Raw genomic sequence first — 25,224 nt, 5'->3', positions numbered from 1 at the left:
TCCTCACCGTTAGGTCCACCAAACCTACCTCCTGGAGCAAATTGTGAAACTCCTGAAACCCTCCGGAGGGTCTGGTGGACCCGAGTACAGCGACGATGTCCCCTACGCAGCTGTTTCTGCTCTCCAGAGCATATACGAGCGGTGACTCTCTCGATTAATGCTACTGCTAATGCTCGATAAACATCTAAAAAAGATGGCCGCCAACAGGTTTCGAAACTTTCGCCTCCGGATTTCGCCTCTGACGCGCGTGACGCGCGTAAATTTCATTTCAAACTTTTGATTTTACGCGCGTCAATTTCGCTCTTGTCGCGCGAATTAACACAAAGTGGTCAAGCGTATAACTAGACGCGGCAGGCGCGAATTTGACGCGCTATTCGCGTTTGGTGTGAACGCAGCATAAGACCTCTTATTGACAACAAAGAAAAAATGCAGAAAATATAAGCCAGTTCTCCATTGGACAATGATGATTCCTGTTGAGTGTTTCCACGTGCCGATGCTGTTTTTAACTGCTGTTTAAAAAACAACAACAAGAGATAGCGCCATTGATCACTTAAAATCACATCAATATCACAAAAGTGATGACCAAAGTATTGTCTGTCTTTATCACTACAGATTGAGGGGAGTATTCCAGAGAGCAGGTTATCTGAGATACTTGGATTGTGTAACACTGATCACCATAATGGTGAAGCAAAGCTAACTATTATTCCAATAAAACACCAACATCTAAACCTCTGATGATTCTCAATAAGACCTTCTGTAGATGTCTGACAGAAGTAATAAGATTAGTAATACGCAAAGTTTGTGTCTGGTAATGCTGTTTGTGGAGTTGTTTAATCCTCCTCTACTGATATATTGAGAGATCTGTTAGTGTTTAATGTTCTGTTGGGATTTAAAGAGTTTCTGTTGTCTTAGTTTTGTGAGGTTGCCATTGTGCTGAAGAGCAGTGCCTGTGTTTCAGTTCAGGATGAGCCAGAAAACATTGATGTTATGCTGCATGTTGCTTTATTTAAAGGCAGTAACTGTTTAGTCATTATCATATGGATTTTTAAGATGTTCTTACAAATCCTTATGATACCTTAATGGTGCTTTCTGTCATTTTGGAACCTGGACAGCACCTGTGTTTTGTTTTGATATGGAAAAGAATATTTAATTATATTACTTAAAGGGGTGATGAACTGAGAAATCTAATTTTCCTTGAGCTTTTGACATATCAGCTTTGGTCATCATATTATAAGAATATCCTGTAAGTTTCAGAACTGAAAACGTCCTTATTAGTCCAATAAAAGCTTTTATTGACACCAGGCTCAGCAAAACTCGTTTTTCAAACTGGGGAACTATGACGACAAAGAGGATAAAACACCACCCCCGCAGAAGAAGATCAACACCTACTTCAACACGGCCGGTTTAGCCCCGCCCACCGATTCGCGCATTACACGCATAGCTAAATAACATAGGCCTACCTCGTGATGACAAACCACTCACAGCAGTGAGCGTTTACTTCCAAGTCTTCAATGCGACACGCCCATAAAAACCGAGCGTTTTTGAGCTAGGCTCAAAACTAGGGTAGAAAATAGCCTATTACTTATTCATTTTGATATTTTTGAATGTAAAAACCAAGCGAACGTCATAAGTTGACCTCAGACAACAATATACTTTTTTTTTTTTTAAAGCCAGTTCATGACCCCTTTAAGAAATTAGTAATACAATAGTAGTGATGCTTGACAAAGCAAATACCACATTTATTCTGTGGGGATATGACTCATCTCTCTAGTGGTCAAATGCTGTAATAGGCCCTATTCGGACGGGACTAGATTTCCGGGGGGGAAAAATTCATGTTTCACAGACTTACTTTTTCCCGTCCGAATCTGCCAAGTCATGTTTTTCTCACACCACATAAATAAAAAAAAACGAAGTAAAAATTCCGGGGCAAATTACCTACTTTTCTTTGGCGAAATTAACGATCCTCTGAGAAATCTAACCAGGCCCGAATGTGAATGTCTGTGGCTGCATCCGAAATCAAATACTTCCCTACTATATGTAGGCGAAAAATGCCTTGGTTACACATGTAACCCTTGTTCCCTGAAGGAGAGAACAGAGAAGTCACGTAGGATCTTCACCTACGTATTGAGATCCCAAAGAAGGCAAAGTTGGGATCTCAATATGTTGGTGACGTTCTGACGTGAGGTCAAATAATTGACTGAATGTCTGAATTCACACTAGAACTTATAAAACATTAGGCAAAAAGTACCCGATTGACCTACTACTTCCAGTGAGATTCTGAAGTGAACACGATGGACACTTTACTATCCCATGAGGCCATGGGGGAGGATTTATGAATGACATAACTGACGCTGGTAGATCACATAATAATGACAACATGACAAATGTACGCGTCCAGATTATATTTATTCTATAGGCCTACACATTCACACTATATTGAATGTACTTTTTTAGCATTCAAAATAAGTACCTACTCAAGAGAGTATGTGATTTCAGATGCAGCCTCTGATTGCCAATATTGTAATATCTTAACGCTTCTCCTCATGTGTTTTTTTACCTATACCTGACCTACCATTTGCGCACCAAATTTTGACATGCTTTAATTTAGTTTCATCCGACGAAAAAATAACATTATAAAACGAATAAATAGAGACAAATTGCAGAAACTGCCAGAATGGCCCATTTTAATATCAGTGTTCTGAGTAAGATACTTGTTTATAGACTTCTTTGTTCACTTATGCAAGTTACAGCGACTTCAATAAACTCATGAAGTTCACTTAAATAGAGTTTTTTATAATAAATTAAAATTTCACCAAATAATAAAATTAAAAGACATATACATTATCCGTGATGCACGCTAACATAGCACATGACCTTCCGTAGCAGATGTTAATCTGCCCAAATGCCCAAGATGTTAATCCTGTCCAAATCGGTGTGTGGAATCACAGACATTAAGTGATAAGAATTGTAACTCAAATGTTGTTTAGAATAGCCCCGTTGGAAAAGGCTAACAGGATATGACCTATCAAGGTATTAGTGGGGTTATCACAAATAGTTTTTCTTAAAAGGAAGTGTTGCTAGAGCTGGAAATGACTATTGAAGCCAGCACTGCTTGACTGCACGATCAAAGCATGAGTATAAAAGATCATAATGCATATGCACACAAAGATGTTCACATTCCATAGTATTTTTTTGTTTGTTTTATTTTAGATTTTTTTTTTTTTGTCAAATACCAGCATTGATGAGTTCAGTATTTTGTAAAGCAGGTTTTAAAATAGTAATGGTTTCATGTTAGCAGGAATGGAAAAAGCCCTTCAACCACACGCTATTAACACCTCAGACACACAACTGACAGCAGACACACTCTCTGACATCAAACACACACAGCTCCGGCACAACAGATCAAGCAACATTTGTGTACAGAGGTAACAAACTAGACCACAGCAGAGTCTCCACTTCTATTGATGAGTGTTTTGCATCTACATTTTACTTTTTTCATGAGATTTACACACATATACTTTATACTTTAAGACTCAAAGAAAAAACATAAAATTCCTCAATGTCCCATACGGTTTAGATAGTTTGTTAAAAGTCCTTGTAATACAGGGCAAGTTTGTTTGACGTTTTTAGGAGGCAATTTAATGAATCCATCTTAAATTATTAGTTTAAATCTGTCCCAGGTCACACAGTTGGGTCTTGTACTAAAGACTGAAGTTTGTTCATCTTCTCGTTGTGAGAGGTGCATACACCACATGATCCTCCTCTTTTACTTTCTGTAAAAAACACAAGATATACTACTAATAATAATAAATGTTAGGTTTCTTCTGATTAAGCAGTTGCCATATATCGTTTTTTTCGGAATAAAAATTAAATAGTAAAGGCATTATAAAAATAATCCATGTGACTCCAGTTGTTTAACCTCAATTGTATGAACAAAGCAAGTGCTTGATTTACAAAATATTAATCTCCAACACACATACATGCAACGTCCGCTCTCACATCAACACAACACACATGCGTCCTGATCTTTTATATGTCTAATATTCTGCTGGTGTGTGATTGATCAGACAAAAACAATCTCACACTGATCTACATCTGACTCACTGCTGAAATGATAGAGACACACGACAGGAATAAACGATCTTACCTTTTTCTGTGCGTTTCTTTTGTAGAACGCTGGTTCAGCGTAAGTGATCTCTTCTGCACGAGTCTCAACTGTTTCAATGATAATAGATGCATTAAAACAACAACTCAATACTAACTCAATACTAACTAGATCTGTTTGTGTGTTTGTGTAAGACAAGTAAAAAGAGTGCTGCTGAAATGTATTATATGCAAATACACATATTCTGATATGAGAGAAATTCACAGAAATTGGTAAACACAATAACTACCATTTATTTTGGTTTCTTTTCATATAAGTGATTAAGAAGGTGTTAACTACACATTTATGGGGATTGTTATTTATTTTATTACTTGTATGTAACACTTGCCTTCTTTGTCAATTTTTCTACATTTCCTGCAGATCCAGAAGATCCAAAATCCAGCAACAATCATCAGAGATCCAGCAGAGATCAACACTATCAGAGACACTGAGACTGGAGGAACTGAAGGAGAGGAAAAGACAGTCATTAATGTGAGTGAATGTGTCATTGTGATCTATAACAAAATCAGAGATCAGGTCAGGAAATAAACATATATTAGTGCTGCTGTACCTTCACATGTGTGACAGAGTTTATTGATCTCCAGATGTTGAGTCTGATTGATGAATGAATAAGCCACCACACAGCTGTAGGTGTTTTTATCCTGATATTCCACCTCCAGAGGTAGAGAGAGATTGATGCTGAGATTACACACACTGATGCTGGACAATACACTGATTCCTGCGTACCAGGAGAGAGTCGCATCACACACGTTCAACACTGAACACACCAGTGAACAATTTGATGAAGAACATTGTGAAGAGTTACTGCTGATGACAGGAACAGGCAGACGAGCTGAGAAAGATGAGATAAGTAAACAGAAATATGGATGTGTTGATGATCAGTGATTGTGTCTGTCATCTCATATAACATAAACATTAAACATTTTAATATGTAAATAGCTAATGAAACAAGAAACGCAGGAGGAATTACATCTCGACTCACCATAGACAGAAACACTGAATGTTTTTGATGTCCGTTTCACTCCACTTATCTCTAGTTGATAAACTCCAGCATGTTCAGTTGTGGTGTTTGTGATGGTCAGAGATCCAGTTTGATCGTCCAGCTTCAGTCTGCCTCTGAATCTCCCATCAGTTAAATTATTACTATTAATATATGTATGATATAAGATCCCATAATTTCTATCGGTTTCAACTATAATGTACTTTTCAGCTCCATATTTCCACAGTATCTCGTCGTCTTCATGTATTTCAGTAACATCAGTGTTTAGCGTGACAGAATCTCCCTCCATCACTGACACTGACTGTATTTCATTTGTTTCGGCAGCAAACACTCCTGATGAACATGAACAGGTTTTCAGATTAATGCTCATGTTGGTTTAGAAAGTCTGAGATCAGTTTGTAACCTTTAACAGCAGCAGAGACTACAAACTAAATGAAAACTCACATATGAACAGACAGACATGAGAGAATCAATAATATGATCTTTAATGTGTTTTTAAATGATCTGCTGTAGAACAAAAAATATATAATGAATAATAATAATAATAATCATTTTTAATTGTTGTTTAATTGTAGTTGTGTATGATTACAGCAGAAGTATAAAATGTTTTAAATTATATATTTTTTTATTTCATGGGAGGATTTGCATTTGTAATCATTGAATCTAAAATATCTAAAACATCAAGAGATTTCGATCACAGAAGATGAAAATAATCTAATTTGAACCGTTTATTACTCTGAGATGTGACTAAATTACAGAAATGATAACTTACCGATCAGACGGCAGAAACACAAACAGAACAAAACAAACATGTGAAACATTTTCTGATGTAATAACACTAGCACAACTGATCTCAACAAACACAACAGAAGTAATGTGAGCAAGACCTCCCTCAACAGAGTCTGACCCTACTAATGCACACACACTCACACACACACACACACACACACACACACACACACACACACACACACACACACACACACACACACACACGCACGCACGCACACACACACTCACACAAGCTCACACAAACACACACTCACACATACACTGAGTTATTCCAACTTTAGTTTAATAATTGTTTTAATAGATTTAAAATGTTGCATTCAAATTGCACACAATTACTTGCCTGACTGTGTTAAATATGTAAAAATAGAAGAATATTGTCTGAATATTGGATGAATTACTTTTCACGGTAAAATAGACTAACTCTAGTGATTTTAAAATTGTTGTTTATTTATTCAGTTTTTAATATATATATATATATATATATATATATATATATATATATATATATATATATATATATATATATATATATATATATATATATATATTAAAAACTGAATAAATTTCACCACATTTCTGAAGAAAAACCGACCGCAACAAGTTTCAGTTTGACTCCAAACCTCACTAAAACTGTGAGATCAGACAGGCTTTTAACTCTCCACATTTTCCCTATATATATATATATATATAGGGAAAATGTGGAGAGTTAAAAGCCTGTCTGATCTCACAGTTTTAGTGAGGTTTGGAGTCAAACTGAAACTTTTTCTCCACATTTTCCCTATATTTATATATATATATATATATATATATATATATATAGGGAAAATGTGGAGAGTTAAAAGCGTGTCTGATCTCACAGTTTTAGTGAGGTTTGGAGTCAAACTGAAACTTGTTGCGGTCGGTTTTCTTCAGAAATGTGGTTTGATCTGCTGGTGGACAAACATCTTGTAGGTGAGAAAAACTCTATTTTTGAAGAGCTTCTTCCTGTCATGCTTTTAATCACACAAACATGTTGAGCATGTTGAGAAACTGAGGGAGAAAATCAGTAATTACACAATGATCATATAACACTGCCATTCAATAGTTTAGCTTGTTAAAGTTATTATTTTTGTTTTAGAAATTGATACTTTTATATTACGCAAGTAGAAATACACACATTTTTACATTCTTGTACTCAGCTTCCACTGAGGTGTTTTATTAGGTGAAAGTATGCTAACAGCTCCATATATGCATAAAAAAAAAAAAAAAATGTTTGCTGTTGTTTATGATTTAACTAAAGACATTTTCTAGAGGTTTATTTAGTAGAATCTCACGTTGTTGAATGACTTACCGCATGTTTGATTTGTCCTGCATGCAAAACCAAAGACGTTGATATTATTATAATAATCCCAGGATAGTCAAACTGTAAATGTATGTAAATCAATGCAATGTTTTTAATTAAAGTAATGGAATTCATTTCACAGTGGTGATCTTCATCAGGGGTTTAAGGTTTAGTGAAAATGTGCAATGGTCTCTTGGTTGTATGAATGCAGTGTATGAATCAGGATGTGGTTTATACAGTTTCTGAAGATCGTCCATGAGACTCGTGTGTGTTTGTCTGAGAGTAGAAGTGTGAATCAATGATGTTCTTCTGCTGTTTGTTTGTGTGTTACATTTACCCAGCAATACAAACCCAGCGAGTAATCAACTGTAATTTTAAAAGCATTTATTTAATAGGCCTATAGTATACTTACATGATACTAGTGATGTAGGATTGTGATTTCTTTATTCTTGGAGGGCGATTTGAAGGATCTTGTTTTGTGTGTATGTGTGCGTGCGCATTTGTATGCAAGTGTGTGTGTGTGTGTGTGTGTGTGTGTGTGTGTGTGTGTGTGTGTGTGTGTGTGTGTGCGCGCGTGTAGTTGACCTAAAATGAAAATAGCTGTGAATGAAAAATAGCTGTGTGTGTGTGTAGTTGACTTAAAATAAAAAATAGCTCTGAATTTAAAAACGCATAGAAAACCAATAAAGGCATTCCATTTTATTTCATCCATCTGTTTAATTCAATGAAATGTATTTCAGATCACAATGGCAAAGGTGAGAAAAACAGGGACAGATTGTCAGATGCAGAAAAAGAGGCAGAAACAGGGAACGGATAAGAGAAAGAAACTTAATCAGTGGAGGCAGGACAGGATGAAAGGAGCCATAGAGGAATATAGGGAGATTCTTGAGGATGGTGGGGTCCCTCAGCTGAGACTGTTGGCCAGGGCATGGAATGTCCCTAAATCAACTCTCCAGCGCAGGGTAAAAGGCAATGGCCACTTTCACCATACTATAGGAAGAAAACCACTGATTAGCAAGGAGGATGAAGCTGAACTAGGGCAAGTTATATGCACATTAGGAAAACACGGATTCCCCCTAAGAATGCAAGATATACAGAAACTGGCCTACCAGTTTGCAGAGAAGAAAGGAATTAGGGGATTCAGCAAAGAAAAGGGAAAGGCTGGCTACAAATGGTTTCAGGGTTTTTTGAAACGAAACAAGAACCTGAGCATCCGAAAACCAGAGGCACTCTCAGCCTCAAGAGCTGCAGGGTTCAACCCTACTGTGGTGAAAAGTTGGTTTGAAAAATATAAGAATACAATTGAGAGTCTGGGGTTGGAGAATGCTCCTGATCATTTATGGAACTGCGATGAAACAGGGCTCCAGGACCACTTCCTGTCAACTAGGGTGGTTGCTGAGGTTGGGTCACCTTGTTTTGAGGTTACCAGTGGTGAGAAGGGCGAGACTTCGACCTGTCTTGCCAGCATCAATGCTGCTGGTGGGTATGGACCAACACTCATCATATTCAAAGGCAAGAGGCTAAGGGCAGACTGGCTTTTTGGGTCCCCCAACAACACGCACCTAAGGATGTCTGATAATGGGTGGATAAATGCAGAGTTATTCACAGAATGGGGGAAGTGGTTTGTACAAAGCCTTCCACAAAATGATCCACGGCCCCACCTGCTCTTTGTCGATGGTCATGCCTCTCATGTCTACAATATCGACTTTTTAGCTATTATGAAGGAGAACAACGTCTGTGTGTTTGCCCTGCCTCCTCACACTACTCACTATCTACAGCCAGCGGACAGAGCGCTGTTCAAGAGCTTAAAACATTACTGGAGGCTTGAGGGACGAAAGATCACAACAGAGAGTGGAGGGAAACGGCTTGACAGGGCATTGTTCATGCCACTGTTTTCTAAGGCCTGGAAGGAAGCTGCTACACCATCAAATGCCCAGGCTGGATTTCGTGGGTCAGGGATATTCCCATTCAACCCGGCCAAGATCAATACAAATCTTTACCTACCTTCACAAACAACTGAGAGACCCTTTGGAGAGACTCCAGTGGAACCAAATGAGGTGCCCCCTCCTGCACCAGAACCATGTTGTCCTCCACAAGATGATGATGATGATTTCTGCCATCCACAAATTAGGGATCTTCCAGAGCCCATCCCTTACCACCCACTGCATGAAGCTGTTCAGCCAGAAATCCCCCCTGCTCCACAGACTTCACAACACTTTCTACTGTCTGCCATTGTAACCCCACCACCTCTGGCAGAGGAAGTTGAAGTGATGACACAGCCAGATGTCTCCTTTAAGTCATTGATCACCATTCCTGTTAGAGAACGCCCAACTACCAGCCGCCAGAGGGCAAAGCCTCCTTCTTATGATTTGACTAGCAATGCCCATTTTTCTTTCATCGAAGAGAGAGGGGTTAAGAACAAAGGGAACAAGGGGAAAAAGCAAAATAATACAAACAACAGACAGGTGAACCAGGATGCTTGTGCTATCTGTCAGCATTTGTATGGTAACATAAATGACCCCAAGGTCACAGAGGAGTGGCTTTCTTGTTCAGTCTGTTCCCAGTGGTTCCACCAAAGCTGTGCAGAGAACAATGGTGTTATAGACGATAAAGGTGTCTTAACATGCAAGGACTGCCTGTTTCCCGAAATGTTGGAGTCCAAAGTTAACCTCTGCAATTTGTTTTTATTGAGACAGATAAATATTGTTATTAAATGTTTTCAACTGGAGTTACAGCTTATGAATTAAAAGTTTATGAAATGTTTTCAACTGGAGTTACAGCTTATGAATTTCTTTTGATTTGATTAGGACACATCCTGGGGTTTTTAAAATGGTATTGGGTGTGGATATAATGTTTTGGTTACACATTGCAACATGTCACAGAAGTCTTAAGTGCAAAAAATGTCCCACATTAGGGCAATTCACCCTATGTCTCGAGACCGGTCTTGGTCTCGAGACCACTTTTACGTGGTCTCGGTCTTGTCACGGCCTTGACGGTCTTTGGTCTTGGTCTTGTCTTGGTCTCGGACCTCTCGGTCTTGTCTAGGTCTCGCTGTCTCAGACCGACATAGTGGTCGGGGATTTAGCAATACAATACTACAATATCCACGACGACACAACGTTCGATAATGCAACATTATTATCCGCAACGGAACGGATTGAAGCGCGCGTCCGAGTGCAGCAGTGTGGTGTGTGCCATAGACAGAAACACTGAATGTTTTTGATGTCAGTGTCTGTCCTATTATCTCTAGTTTATAAACTCCAGTATGTTCATGTAATGGGGTGACCCTTTTAGGGTCTTCCGTTCTGTGTAGGTGGATGGAGCTGGGCGGAAGTTAAGCTCACGGCCCCTTTAAAAATGCGGAGATTCCCTTTCACTTCCGTTTTCTCTCTGGCATGGTACGCTCACGGCCTGCGTCCCAATGTGCATACTATCCATCCTATATAGTATGTGACATTAGTAATTGTCAATACTATTTAGGGCAGATAGGGCGGATAGTATGCACATTGGGACGCAGGGATAGTCCTTTAAAAACGCGGAGATTTCCTCTTACTTCCGTTTTCCTTCCGGCATGGTACGCAGGCTGCATTCTTTTGTGTCGCAAGAGCAATCTATTATGCATCAAGCATTGAGCGCGTATTAAGTGTTGTAGACCTGCATAAGTTGGAAATCCCTTTTTTAACTTTTGCCGTGGGCCTGTGGATGTTCAATTGCATTAACATATATCAAGGTATGTTACTGCATTGATATGTTGCTGCAATTATTCTTTAATAGCGCCGTTTTTAATGATGACTCGTTTATATAGTGTGATCGAGGCAGTATGGGTGGTTTGTTCACCGTTCTCACCGAGGGCCAGTCAATTGTGCTGTAGGTAAGATATGTTATTTTGTAAGTTGTTTGTTAATCAGAGATGCAATTTTAGATATAGTGTATGCGTGGTTAATGACCAAATTGAGTAACTATTTTTATAGAAATCTGCCCGCTGTTGTTTTGCTGCTGTGTGGCGGCTCGCTAACTGCGACCCGTGGTGCTGTGTTGTGAAGAAAGACTGAAGAGGGTGCGCGCTCAAGTCCCACCACGGTCTACTGTGATTGAGAAGCGCACGTGTGTGTTGATGCGAGCGTGTGTTTGTGCGAGCGCACAGTTGTGTGAGCGGGGTTTTATGTGTGTGCGTGTGTGAGATGCGAGCGGGTGTTCGTGTGAACGCATGTTTGTGTGAACACGTTTGATGTGAACGAGTCTTTATTTGAGTGTGTGTTGAGGCGAGCGCATATTTGAGTGAGCTCGGTGTGAACGCGTGTTTGTGGTGGCGTTTGTGTGTATGGAAGTGTGTGCGTGTGCGGAGATGATTGGGTATTGAATTATTTATTTGTTATATTGATTGATCTAATTGTATTTTCTTTAATTTGATATTACTCTTTTTGTTCTTTTCTTTTGTGGCTAATTGTGTTCTTGAGTACTGTGGGTGGTTATTGCCACCGCTCTTATCTACTGTCAATTCTTTTACAACCATGGGCTATTAGCTGCTGGGATTGGGAGGATTTATTTAATTCATTTATACCTTGTTGTTTATTGTGTGGATTGTGATTTTTGGTTATACATTTGTATGAAGGTGTGAATTGAGGTGGTTTGAATTTAATTCATTTGGATATTTTGTTTTCTTTTCTTTCTCTTTCCCAAATGTGACTTATCCCAAGGGATATTGATATTGACGGTCCAAGATCCAATTTTACAGGTGGCCACTTTGATTTATTCTTTTCTTTTGTGTGAATGTTGTTGTATTTGTAACTTGTGTATTTTTTCTTATAATTTTTGTATGATTATCCTTTTACTACTTTGGTGTCAAATAAAGATTGTACGCATCTCTGCTTGTTTTTTCCATTTATTTGGAAACCCTGTAGTTGGGAGCATTTACAAAACATATTCTATATCTTAGGTGGCAATAGCCTCCGCTCACATTCAGTTCTGGTGTTTGTGATGGTCAGAGATCCAGTTTGATCGTCCAGCTTCAGTCTGTCTCTGAATCTCCCATCAGTAACATTATTACTGTTAATATATGCATTATATAAGATCCCATAATTTATACTGGTTTCAGCTATAATGTACTTTTCAGCTCCATATTTCCACAGTATGTTGTTGTCTTCATGTATTTCAGTAACATTAGAGTTCAGAGTGACAGAATCTCCCTCCATCACTGACACTGACTGTATTTCATTTGTTTCGGCAGCAAACACTCCTGATGAACATGAACAGGTTTTCAGATTAATGCTCATGTTGGTTTAGAAAGTCTGAGATCAGTTTGTAACCTTTAACATCAGCAGAGACTACAAACTAAATGAAAAGTCACATAAACTAACAAGGCAAGTTTATTTAAATTGCACATTTCATACACTATGACAATCAAAGTGGTTTACACAGAAAGGAATTAAAATAATCACAAAATAAAAGCAAGGAAAATTTACAGTTATAAACAGTTTAAATTAAAAGAGTAAAAAGACGATCTGTGAGAATTCCCCATGATGATTACACCAATAGACCCGATGTTTCCCTAAAATCGGACAGGACGAGCTCTAGGACTGACCTCGGGTTCACTGCCCCATCCGTCGCACCCCAAAGATTTGTTCGGAAGCTCTAGGAATGGAAGTGTGTGTGTGTGTGTGTGGAATGGAAGTGTGTGTGGAATGGAAGTGAATAGACAGACTCGAGAGAGTCAATCATTTAATCTTTTAATGTGTTTTAAAATTATCTGCTGTAGAATCAAATCAAAATTATATGATCAATTTAGCAAGTTTAAATATGCTGTATATATTCAACACATTTGAAATTACTGGATTTCCAAGACTTTTATAGTTGTTTATGATTACTGCTGAAGTATTTAAAATGATTTAAATATTTTTTTAGACATTTTTTGGGATGATTTGCATTTGTATCTTAAACAACAAAAGAGATTTGATCAAAGCAGATGAAAATAATCTGTCAAAATAATTTGAACCACCACAGGAGTTTATTACTCTGAGATGTGACTAAATTACAGAAATGATAACTTACCGATCAGACGGCAGAAACACAAACAGAACAAAACAAACATGTGAAACATTTTCTGATGTAATAACACTAGCACAACTGATCTAAACAAACACAACAGAAGTAATGTGAGCAAGACCTCCCTCAACAGAGTCTGACCCTACTAATGTACACACACACACACCACACAGATACACACACACACACACACACTCGCTCTCTCTCTCTCTCTCTCTCTCTCTCTCTCTCTCTCTCTCTCTCTCTCTCTCTCTCTCTCTCTCTCTCTCTCTCTCTCTCTCTCTCTCTCTCTCTCTCTCTCTCTCTCTCTCTCTCTCACACACTCACACACACACACACACACACACACACACACACACACACACTTTAAAACTATGTTCCTATGCCCAGTTTACATTTACAGAAGATTAAAAATGATTTAAAAAAATCCTTGCTGGTCCTCAAGTTCCCAGCATGCACTGCAATGTTATTTACTCATTATGAGCAGCTCCTCGTCTTTCCAATTGAAACTGAGTTATTTACAACTTTAGTTTAATAATTGTTTTAATAGATTTAAAATGTTGCATTCAAATTGCACACAATTAGTTGCCTTACTGTGTTAAATATGTAAAAACAGAAGAATATTGGATGAATTACTTTGCATAGTAAAATAAAGCTTAATTAGTTATTTTAAAATGGTTGTTTATTTATCCAGTACTCAATTTTAATATATATGGAAAAAGTACAGAGTTAAAGGCATGTCTGATCTCACAGTTTTACTGACGTTCATCTTCTGAGTCAAACTGAAACTGTTGCGGTCGGGTTTCTTCAGAAATGTGGTTTGATCTGTTGGTGGACAAACATAGGTGAGAAAATGGCCCTTCAGAGTTTGTGTTTTTAGTTTGTAGGTGAAGAGCTTCTTCCTGTCATGCATTTACAGTTTTTTTCCGATTGCTAAACGACAGTGAGCACAACTGGAGCTACATGTGCAAAACTCTAACTACAGTCTGCACTACCAACAGTCACCTGAGCTAAACAGTTCACATCACCTGCAAAACTCACTCCAAGCAACACAACTCTTAACACACGGCTCAAAACAGGCTCAGTGCAGCTAAACACTATGCACAACCCTCACTGAGATAACACACACTGTCACTCAGAACACACTGAGAGTAAAAACACTAGCATCAAACACCAATACAGAAAATACAAACTTTTCATCTTTACAGTTTGAACAATTTCAGTGACTTCATACAAAGTAATATTTTCTTCAAAGAAAAGAGTGACATTCTTTCACATGATTTATTTAAATTTTTAGAACATATACAATTCTTTAAGGTAAATGAAAATTAGCAGTTTGATTCAATAGTCTGTAATAATTTATGGAATAACAGTAATGAGAAAAAAAAAAGGTAGAAACTAAAAGTACATACTGTAATTTGAACAAATAATTGAGGGGCTAATCCTGCCTCTCTCTAGCATCAGGCCACAGGTTTTCATCAACATCACATCTAATATTCTCTCTTGCCATGCACCTGGGGAAGAACCTTCTGGAGTGCCTTATCCATCCTTGGCAGTCCTCTGGACGCGTGTCCTCACATCCGGCACGCATGGCTTCCAAAAGAGACATTTGGTCATGTCATGTGGGTGGTGACCAAACACTTTCCACCTCCACCCATACAGAAAAAAAAAAAATATTGAAATATATTTTACAGTAAAGTGTAAAAAATGTATGTGGCATATATTCCAAATACATTGAAATATATTTGCATTGTTGGTCACTTATATTTATCGTTTTGAAATATATTCTGAAATATAACAAAAATATATGATGTTACTGTAAGTGTGAAATATATTTACATATATTTACATATATTTACTGTAACTAAAATATATTTATTGGGCCAATTTAGAATATTTGCAGATATTCCAAAAAATATATTCCAAATATATTTATTTTGTGTATGGGAGCCTTTCAGCTGAAATTGCAATCAGCAGTGTTTGAAAGGCACAAGGCTGAAATCTATTCTGTTTTGAATGTGTGGTTCACAGTTTTGACAGCAGTGTGTTAGCATTTGAACACTTATACGGTTATTTTACAATTTTTTTTTCAGATTTTATTGTAAAATATTTGAATACTGTTTCTGGATAATGAAAGCTAATGGAAAACTCTAGTAAATCTAGTAAATAAGACAACATGTGAAATTTACACTCACTGTTAAAAAAAAGACACTTTTGTTCTATTGACTTACAGTTTTTCTCGATTGCTTAAACACATTTCTTGAAACTATGCCTCATATTCTCAAAACAGTAAACACAAATCCATAACGTCTCACCCAATTCCCCAAACATCCTATTTTCAGGTCAAAATGAAGCTCTACACTCAAAACCACTCACTCTTGCTGAAAAACCAAACTTTGCCCTCACACTGGACACACAAGCCCTCAAAATCACACACACTACAACATAGTCTAACACACTGGTGCAATAAATTCAAAACAACATTTCCAAAACTGGTAAGTTATGTTGCTTGTGGTTCCCCCCCTCTCAAACCTTTTCACATGATGAACACAAAAGACACAACCAATGGATACACTGGCACATTTTTATTCATTCATGTACTACACAGTACAACACACACACACACACACACACACACACACAAAAAATTACATATATATTTTTACTCTCTCCTCTAATTTTTTTTTACAGTATTTACTTACTTACAGTAAGATGTGTGTGACCATCATATGACAGTAAAAGAGCACACACAAAACCTTATTCTAATATGGAATTGTATTGGAATGGTAAAGAGTGTTAGTAGGTGACAGGAGGGCCTCCACTCAAGGATACAATATGATGAACATGTCTAAGAATGTTCCACATATGGTTGAAATACCATCATTTGCCTAGAAAGATAACATTCTGGGAGTCAAGACTATAAAGGATGAAGGATGCCCTCCCTTCACTGTTACACTCTGCAGCCACTCTGTGTGACTGTACGACTGCTGGCCTTTCTTGCAAGAAAATAAACCTCATCAAAGACTATTGGAAATGTTTGTCTTTTATTCAGTGATAGAATTCTGTTTGCCACCACACCTCCCTGAAGGTTCTCGAGGCGACGGTAAAGCGACTCAAATTTGGCCTTACTCGTAGCCCAGCCTCCCACATAGTCATACCATTGACAAAGACATGGGCAACTAGAGTGGCTTGAATTTCATCTGAGACTGCTTGTCTTCTTGCCCTTCGTCCTCCTCCTCCTCCTCCTCCTCCTCCTCCTCCTCCTCCTCCTCCTCCTCCTCCTCCTCCTCCTCCTCCTCCTTATCCTCCTTATCCCTCCTCGATCTCTTCCTTCATGTCTTTCTGGATCCATTGTTCCAAAACTCAATAAACTGATTTGGGCCCCTTTATCTATCTATTGAAGGATCTGATTGATGTGTGTTCAATTTTGACTCTTAATGTTTCCACCTGGGTAATTGTGTGCTAACTGAGCTGAAGCTGTGCTGACTTGAGTGAACAATTTTGAGGGCTAGTGCTTTATACATGACAACATGGTCTAGGCAATGAGAAATGAAGGGATTTGTGTGTAGAGTTTTGCAGTGACAGTTCAACAAATCTGACTCATGTGTCAAAACAGGGAATAATGTTTATAGTTTAGGAAAATGGGTGTGCTTTTTGATAAATGGCATTATGGTTTTGAAATTTTAGTTCAAAAGCCTGGTTATAGTGTTTAAGCAATCGAGAAAAACTGTAATTGCTGTTGTTTATGTTATAACTATATATATATATATATATATATATATTTTTTTTTATAAAGTTCGGTAGGAACAAGTTCAAATTATCCATCCAATAATCACGTCATTCCAACCAGCTGTCAACAATCAGTACTCAACATGTCTACCCAATCAGCAAAGTGAGTGGAGGCCTATAGGCTATATATACACAGGCGACTCACCTATGTTTGTTCCTCGACAGTTTTCTGCATCCCTCCACCACTCTGTCTCCGAGTCCTCACACTCGACTGGTTACTTTCCTAACCAGGAATACAGGGGGAGAAGGCTACTCTGGGTTCGGGCCAAAATCCCGATCTCGGAGCCCTCTCCTCAGACAGCTCGCCAAATACGCTTACTACTTTACACTATCTGATTATGTGTAAGTGTGAACTCGTGAAAAACATTTTCTAGAAGTTTATTTAGTTGTGGTGGCGAGATTGAAGCCCCATGAAGCATTGAAGCTTTTCAGTCAAGTGGTTCACAAAAGGGTTCATTTCTCGAGGCTTCATTTGCTCACAATCCCACCTGGTGGTCAAAGAGTGTAAAACAAGCAGATACATTACAGATGACCTGATGATCTGTGATACACTGTAGCATATTTTGCACCAGTTAAGGCTTAGAAATAACGGTGACATTTTTTAAAAATAATAATCTATTTAAATAAATATATTGTGTAGTTTCTGGTGGTATATAATTATACAATCATCATTATATATCCCCAGAAACTACATAACTGTGTAATAAATGTATTACCTTGAAATAATTGGGGCTATCAAATGTGTGTAAATCAATACTTTGGTCATAATAGGCAGGAGGAGCAATATTTATTATTTAAAACTGGAAAGTGGTTGGGTTTAAACCATTGGTTTATATATCTGTCAAAATGTCGCGCCAAGATTCGAACCACTTCCTGAACCAGTCATATACTGTTATGATGTTGGAAGGGTGATGAAGGGAATGAACCCAATCGCAGCCAGTAGTCACAGCACACGGTTTATTATATACAAATAATAGGAAAAACAAAGCCCACGAGGGGGCAAAACAAGACAGGACAATGGTGACTAATTAGACTATGACTTTGACAGATAACTAGAAGAAAACAAACAGCTGATACAAGAAATAGCTCAACAAGAAGACAACTCTTGACAGGATACTCATAAATGTACTTGACAAAGTTTGACAAACACAGGACAGCAAACACGAGGGGATTAAATAGAGAGAAACTAATGAAGGAAACAGGTGATAATGGGGAAGCAATAATGACTAAACGAGGATAACAAGGAGGGCGGGGCTAGATGACAAGACAACACAAGCACATGGCCCAACAAAAGGCCATGTGTTTGCACATAAAATATGGGTCTATCATGATCCTGCCTCAAGACTAATAAAACCACAAGGACTATATGGCAGGATCATGATATATACAATCATACTTTCCTCTCTTGAAGAATCCCACAGAATCCCACGGGTGTGAGTGACTGCGGGTTTGATTTGTCCTGCATGCAAACCCCACATTATTTCATTCTACTAATTATTGGATAGTCAAACTGTAATATAAAAAAAAAAAAAAAAAAAAAAAAAAGTAATTAAAAAATGAAATACATTTTCCATTATTTTGAAGTGGTGATATTCATAAGGAGTGAAAATGTGCAATCATCTCTTGGTTGTATGAATGCACATATGCAGTGTATGAATCAGGATGTGGTTTGTTTCTGTGTGATGTTCTCATTCCTGACATGAGAGGAATGAGAACCTTCATTCCTTGAAGGTTCTCATTCAAGTTTTCCTTCCTGCTCTGAAGTCTGCCTCCACCCTGAAAGTGTGTGTTGCACATCATGATGCAGTAGATGGTAAGTCTGTGAGAAAGCACGACCTGTTTGCTTCAGTCTATCTCTGAATCTCTCATCAGGACCATCAAGTGTGAAGAATCCATCATTTCTGGTATGACATCATTTTCAGTCTTCAAGTATAGGCCTACTCAGTAGTGGAGATAGCGTGAGTGCTTGTGTGCGGCCGCCCCAGGGCCCCGTGCCAATTAGGGGCCCCTCAAACGCCGCCGATCTTGCTTCACTGGACAGGAACGGGGCCCTCACCAGGTGACACATTGCACGGGGCCCTGGCAAAGTAACGTACTGCAGATTATTAGCTGAAAAAAGCTAATTACTGCATTAGCTAACATTGAGATAATCCAACTCTTGTTATGAAACGTAACAGTCACTTAGGATGGATCGTTAAGATCGTTAAGCAGACAACAAAATGGTAAGAAAAAAAAAGTTTTTCAAAGTTTTCATCCCAGTTAAGTTTTCATGTAGCACCTGTAGCTCACCTATGGAGTTGTAAACAAACTTTGTGTTCAGTATATATAATAGTGCCATGTCAGTTATGTAATGTGGCACTGATTGAGCGCACTTTGCCTGTTCAGCACCATCTCTGTCAAGCAGATGTCGCTGTCCGTGGTGCTGAAACGGTATTACTTGACTGGCAAACTCTTTTCTTTGTTCGTCAATACAAACTTGTCCAAAAATGTGGCTTTTTGTGGCAATGAAACATTGTGTTTCATCAATTGACACATTATTACATATGCATTCATCAGATATTTTACTTTTTTTTTTTAATGGTTTTAATTTTAAAATGACTTGGTAGCAGTCATACCCCATGATGAAGCTCCACCCCCACTGTACTGAGAGTCTAGCTCCGCCCCTACGTATACTTCATACTTTTTAAGACTTCTTGAAGTTAATTTTTTTTGTCTTAGAAATTGATACTTTTAGGTCATGTTAGTATATATAAACTTTATTTTTTTTCTGTATCTCTGACCATCACAAACACCAGAAACACAGACTCTGTTACTCTATAAACTACAGATGAACAGCAGAACTATAAAGAGCTTCAGTATTTGTGTCATTAGTAAGTGTAATTTAGTCATTCACTGCATTTTTATTTAAAGGAACACGCCGACTTTTAGGGACTTAAGCTTATTCTCCGTATCCCCCAGAGTTATAAGTGCATTACTCATTAAGAGAATAGGGACAAATTTTTTTTTGCATGCGCCGGGTACGCCGACCATTTTTCCCGTCGTTAAACTAGCAAAAGTGGATTCGGACACGCACTAAGTGCAATTTAGACCATAAATATTAAAGATGGCAATGATATGGAGCAAATGATTAGTGTTTCTTTTGTTCATTTAAGTTTTTTTTTTTTTTTATTGTTCTTGTTATAATTTATGTTCCATATTTCTCTGTTTCTACAGTATGAGCTTCTGTGATAGATATTGACTGTCTATAAGTAACTCACATTTTTTGATTTACATTTACATTTCCTTATTATCATTATTAAATAAAAAAAAATCTTATTTTGCAATGTTCTGTCCATTTGCAATGTTTTAAATGTTCATCACAAAACATATTTCACTCCAATGAGCTGTTTATGAACATGAGAAAGTCTCCCGTGAGACAGAAAGATGCCAGAAATCCTCTGAATTAAGCTCTTTTATCACATCAGTCTCAATCCTCGTGATGCTGTGAAATCACACATCGGTGAAGTTATCAAAAACAGCCTTCATTTGAAGAGATCTGATCTATTTTAAAACATCTGCTCATTTTAAATTATTTAAATAATCTAAACGAAATGATCTATTTCCTATCCGTTTCCTAAAAAAGACACTAACTTGAGATATTTAGAAATTTTTTCTTAACATAAGTAATATTGTATTGATATGGTATTTATGTCTAATATATCTGATCTTCCCATTTGAGTGGATTCTTCACTGTTATGAACAAACGCTTTTGTGTGACACACATTTAATTGGTCAAAACTCTTTACTCCTGACTTTACATCCAAAAACACTGCTCTTTTGTGTCATGTGTTGTTTCTTTTTAAGCGGTCTGTCTCTTCATATCTTGTTTTTGTCAGATTCCACTAAACACAGAAGAAATATGCCAGAGAACTCAGACCAGCCTTTGATAAACAAAAACTCTCAGTATGAAAGAGTCTCAGTATGAAACCAATGTGACATTTTTTTATTGTTCAAAATTAATCAATCATTTTTCTCCTCATGTGAGCCTCTGAAATCCTCTGTGTGCAGACACATCTACTCAAAATCTCACATTTCATACCTGTCACCTGTCACTCAGTGAATACTGGATAAACCACTTTACTGTTTCTACAATTATTCGACAAAATATCTGATGAGAAATGTCATGTATGGACTATATGAAATGTGACGCTTTAGTTTTAACACTTTCTAAATGTTTCTAGAAACGTGTGTTTGTGCCACACTGACAGTTTTACTCTTTGATGTGACGCTTTTATTGCAGGGATAATCTCCACATTTATTTCTATTTGCTTATAATATACACTGTGTCTTATTTTTATGCTATACAACACTTAATTTCCCCTTAATTTCATCTCTGTTTTGTGTTATCTGAAGTAAATCTGTCCATCTTACTCTCTGATTGTGAATGCAAATGATCTGATACGGGTGATGATTTATCATATTCGTGTGAGCTTATTGATTTAATTTTTTTTAATTTGATTTGTATTTTTGCTGCTTTAAGCTTAATGCAAAACATTTGCTTCACTTCACTGAATAAAATAATAAAAAATTAACCAAACATATATTCGTTTGTTGCCATTGTTGGGTTTGTTCAGTCTGTAAAAATGAGATGGTGTTGAGCTCACACTACTATAATGCTGTTTTAGCAGCTGTTAAAAAAAATAACAAAATAAAATTCCACCAGATGGCGTCATTTATCAGTTAAATCAATATCATACCACTGTTGACCAGAGTAGAAAGATGTAAATATCAGTACATCAGTAAAATCAATGTCAGTTTGTCTCTAGTATTAACCCCATGTTTATAGTATTTTGTGTATTTTGTAAATGCAAACACCGTTATTATAGTGATTTTTACCTCTGAAAAAAAGGTATGGTAATGTTTTATCAGACAGAAAGTTTCTGAACCGTCTAAAATAGAAGAGGTCATATTAAAACTATGAATACCATGGTACATAATTTTTTTTAATGTTAATTTACTTTTAAAATGTATAATACTTTAATATGACAAAATCGTCATTCTTCCCTGTGTAAATAGCACATTACAGGCATCGTTTATTCTGTGAGAATATGATTCTTCCCCAGTTATGTAGTTTAATTTCTGAGTGTGTTTACATCTAATGTGTTTGGATTCCAGCTTTGACATTTCCAACATTTGGATTGATATTGCAAAGCAAGGGTGATGAGCTCTGTACTAATACAACTGTATGTCTAGCTAAATTTTTCATTCACAAATGTAGAATTGTGAAATCATCTCCCAAATTTGGTGTTGTTGTTGTTTTTTAAAATTAATTTAAACTGTATATACAATCCTTAAAAACTCTGAAAGGTGTTTATGATACCCTAAAACACTTTTCTACTGAGGTAGGTTTATAAATCATCCTTACTTTTGTTACTAAGACTACATATTTATTTCCTGTTTGTATTAAGAGCTGCTCCCTCTGGCTATATCACAGACAATATATAATATTACCGCCTTCCGACCAAAAAGGTCCTTTTCCCGATGACGTTCAGGATAACATGGCAGCTTTGCAGTTTTTATTTATTTTATTATTTATTATTATTGAACAAAGATCACAGGGGATATGTATCACACACACACACTAGGATAAGAAACTAAGCATTATATAAATTATCTAAAAGAAAATTCGGGCTGTCCATATACAGTACTGCTAACATTGGCTATAACAGCCTAACATGATAATTCATACATGAAGACAAACAGACAAAGACAGACAAACAGATCCAACTAAAACCACGTTTTATTGAGTCTGCAGTTATATACAAACAATAAGGAAAGCTTCAATACTGTTGTTGCAGTAGCGGACCAGCTCACCAATCTGACTTTCTGCCTCATTTACGCACGCACCATGTTTGTAAAGGTGTTGTCTGTGTACCGTTCAGAGAGGAGCCGTACGTATTTCACACACCAGATTCCGAAAACGTTTACTGAGAGGTTTTAATATAATGTAGTGTCATTTTCGATCATGTGTTCATCACATCTCGCTGCCTGCCGCCATGTCTGCGAGACGTCACTTGTACTCGCATCTCTGAAACGAAAGTTATGGACTTCCGCATGAGTTGTAAATATGATTTAAGTGGCATTATATTGCACGTTTCTTAGCAGAAGTTGGAAAGTAAGTTATCAATTTGTGAGTTGGGCAAATTAACATTGAATCTAAAAAAAATAATATTGCACAGATGTAATTTGCAAGTACAAGTGATCACATTTATAATAACACATGGGAAATTCCCACAGACTTGGACTGAATGAGGGATTGCAAAACTGGAAAAGGTGCAGATCTTCATCAGTCCCTCAGAAGTCTGGAGTTTGACTCCATCAGGATCCCAGGTGAGATTTTGTTTGGTAAACGCCTTTTTATTGAACATTTATTCGAGACATTTATTGAACTTCATTTTTCCAAGACTGTTTCAAAACATTTTTTGTTTTAAATTGCTGCTTGAATTACGTTTGAATACGATTTAAATTATGCATTTTCTTGTATCTTTTGGCGTTGTCAAGTGCAGAATTTGCATAAATCGTTTAAAACGATTCTGACGTAAATCCATTAAGAGCAATTCATGCAGATTTATGGACCGTTATGTAGTGAGTATGAATAAATAAGTAGGCATTTAAAAAACAAGTAGGCCCTATTTAGCCTTATATAAATTTAGTAGGCTCGCCAATTAGCGTGTCTGGTATTTTCTGTCGGCTGTTTAGTATTAGAACCAATCCGATTCGTGAATTAATTGTTCTTTTGAGTCGGTTCTTTTCAATGAATTGGTCAAACGGGTTAGCAGAATGGTTTAAATCCAATCGCGATTCAGTTTGAATGATTAGTTAAAGGGATAGTTCATCCAAAAATGAAAATGCTGTCATCATTTACTCACCCTAGTGTTGTTCCAAACCTGTATGAATTTATTTATTCTGCTGAACACAAAAGAAGATGTTTTGAAGAATTTCGGTAACCAAACCGTTTCTTGTGCCCATTGACTTCCATACATATGCTGTGTTTGAAATCGCCCTCTATACTCTAGTCCATTTGCAATAGTGAATGAAAACGAGTAAGCGAATTTAGACATGGGAGCCCTATTTTAACAATCTAAGCGCACACTGTCCGAATCCACTTTTGCTAGTTTAACGACGGGAAAAATGGTCGTCGCACTGGCATGGTCTAAAAGGGTTGTCCCTATTCTCTTAATGAGTATGGGTGTGTTTTGGGCATAACATGCAATCAAAAATCAGAGTCTCATCTCCCATTCCATTTAAAAGGGCAGACCCACTGTTTACATTGCTTCTCTAGCGAGGAAACGGATTTGCTCATGCACGAGGTTAAAACTTACAAGCAGACTATCTACGAGACAAAGTGTACGTGTGTTGTGAACCCCCATATAGGCGCACATTACTAATGCACTCTTAAAAAAAAAAGAAAAAAAAAGTTGACCGGTTTTTAGTTGGTCTATTTCAGTTGCCTCAAAATAGCAACGTGCCAACAATGCGCCGGAACACACCTGGTTTTCAGACCAGCACGCCCATGGGCACACAAATGGGCACAAATGCATTTGCTATTTAAACAACGTGGCGCAGGACGGGATAATGATAACTGCATCGGGCTGAAACTGGCAAAATACACTCGCGTTGTGCCTGGCACTGCATTGCACCGGCTGTATGATGAGGCCCTTAGTGCGACTGAAGGGATGCCGCTTTGCATAGTTTGTGCTTGCCGTTTAATAGCCTAATCTTTTGAAATGTAGCAAACTGGCAGCTCCAGAAGTAATGAAAAGATTTATCTTGAACTGTCATGGAAACTATTTATAAACTGTAATTAAACTATTTAATAATCAATTAAAAAGGAATTTATACTGGCATTAATATTACGCTTTAGCCACAGCGGTTTGAAAATGGATGATGGATTATTCATCTGCAGGCGCCATCTTCTGGTCAGATGCGGGAATTCATTCTATACACGACTCTCACAGTGCATTATGGGTATTCTCTCGTAGTTGGGCGTATGGGTGTTTCTCAATCGTAAGGCTGCATCCTACAAAGGCTGCATATCTCGGCTGTCCGTCTCAATTTGAAGGATCCTTGGAAGGA

General features: G+C 37.4%; 1 protein-coding gene and 2 long non-coding RNA genes across 8 annotated transcripts in view; 2 read left to right on the top strand and 1 right to left on the bottom strand.

Moving 5' to 3' along the window:
* Positions 1-3,052: 3,052 nt before the first annotated feature.
* On the bottom strand, positions 3,053-4,607 carry LOC311295195. The gene is made up of 3 exons (XR_014628234.1): positions 4,494-4,607; positions 4,148-4,215; positions 3,053-3,773 (listed from the first exon to the last, which is right to left on the bottom strand). It is a non-coding gene; the product is annotated as an uncharacterized lncRNA (long non-coding RNA).
* A 6,203-nt stretch (positions 4,608-10,810) lies between these two features.
* Positions 10,811-12,142, top strand: LOC311295193. The gene is made up of 2 exons (XR_014628232.1): positions 10,811-11,149; positions 11,250-12,142. It is a non-coding gene; the product is annotated as an uncharacterized lncRNA (long non-coding RNA).
* Positions 12,143-22,928: 10,786 nt separating this feature from the next.
* Positions 22,929-25,224, top strand: part of l1td1 (LINE1 type transposase domain containing 1) — a 169,174-nt gene continuing 166,878 nt past the window's right edge. For all 6 annotated transcript variants that reach the window (XR_014628221.1, XR_014628222.1, XR_014628223.1 and 3 more), the window contains exon 1: positions 22,929-23,082. The gene's annotated coding sequence lies outside the window, so the exon portion shown is untranslated. The remainder of the gene's footprint in view (positions 23,083-25,224) is intronic.

The sequence above is a fragment of the Rutilus rutilus genome (assembly GCF_951802725.1).
Source record: "Rutilus rutilus genome assembly, chromosome: 8".
Taxonomy (NCBI): domain Eukaryota; kingdom Metazoa; phylum Chordata; class Actinopteri; order Cypriniformes; family Leuciscidae; genus Rutilus; species Rutilus rutilus.
Note: the sequence above shows the minus strand (reverse complement) of the source record. Positions and strands in the feature narration are given on the sequence as shown.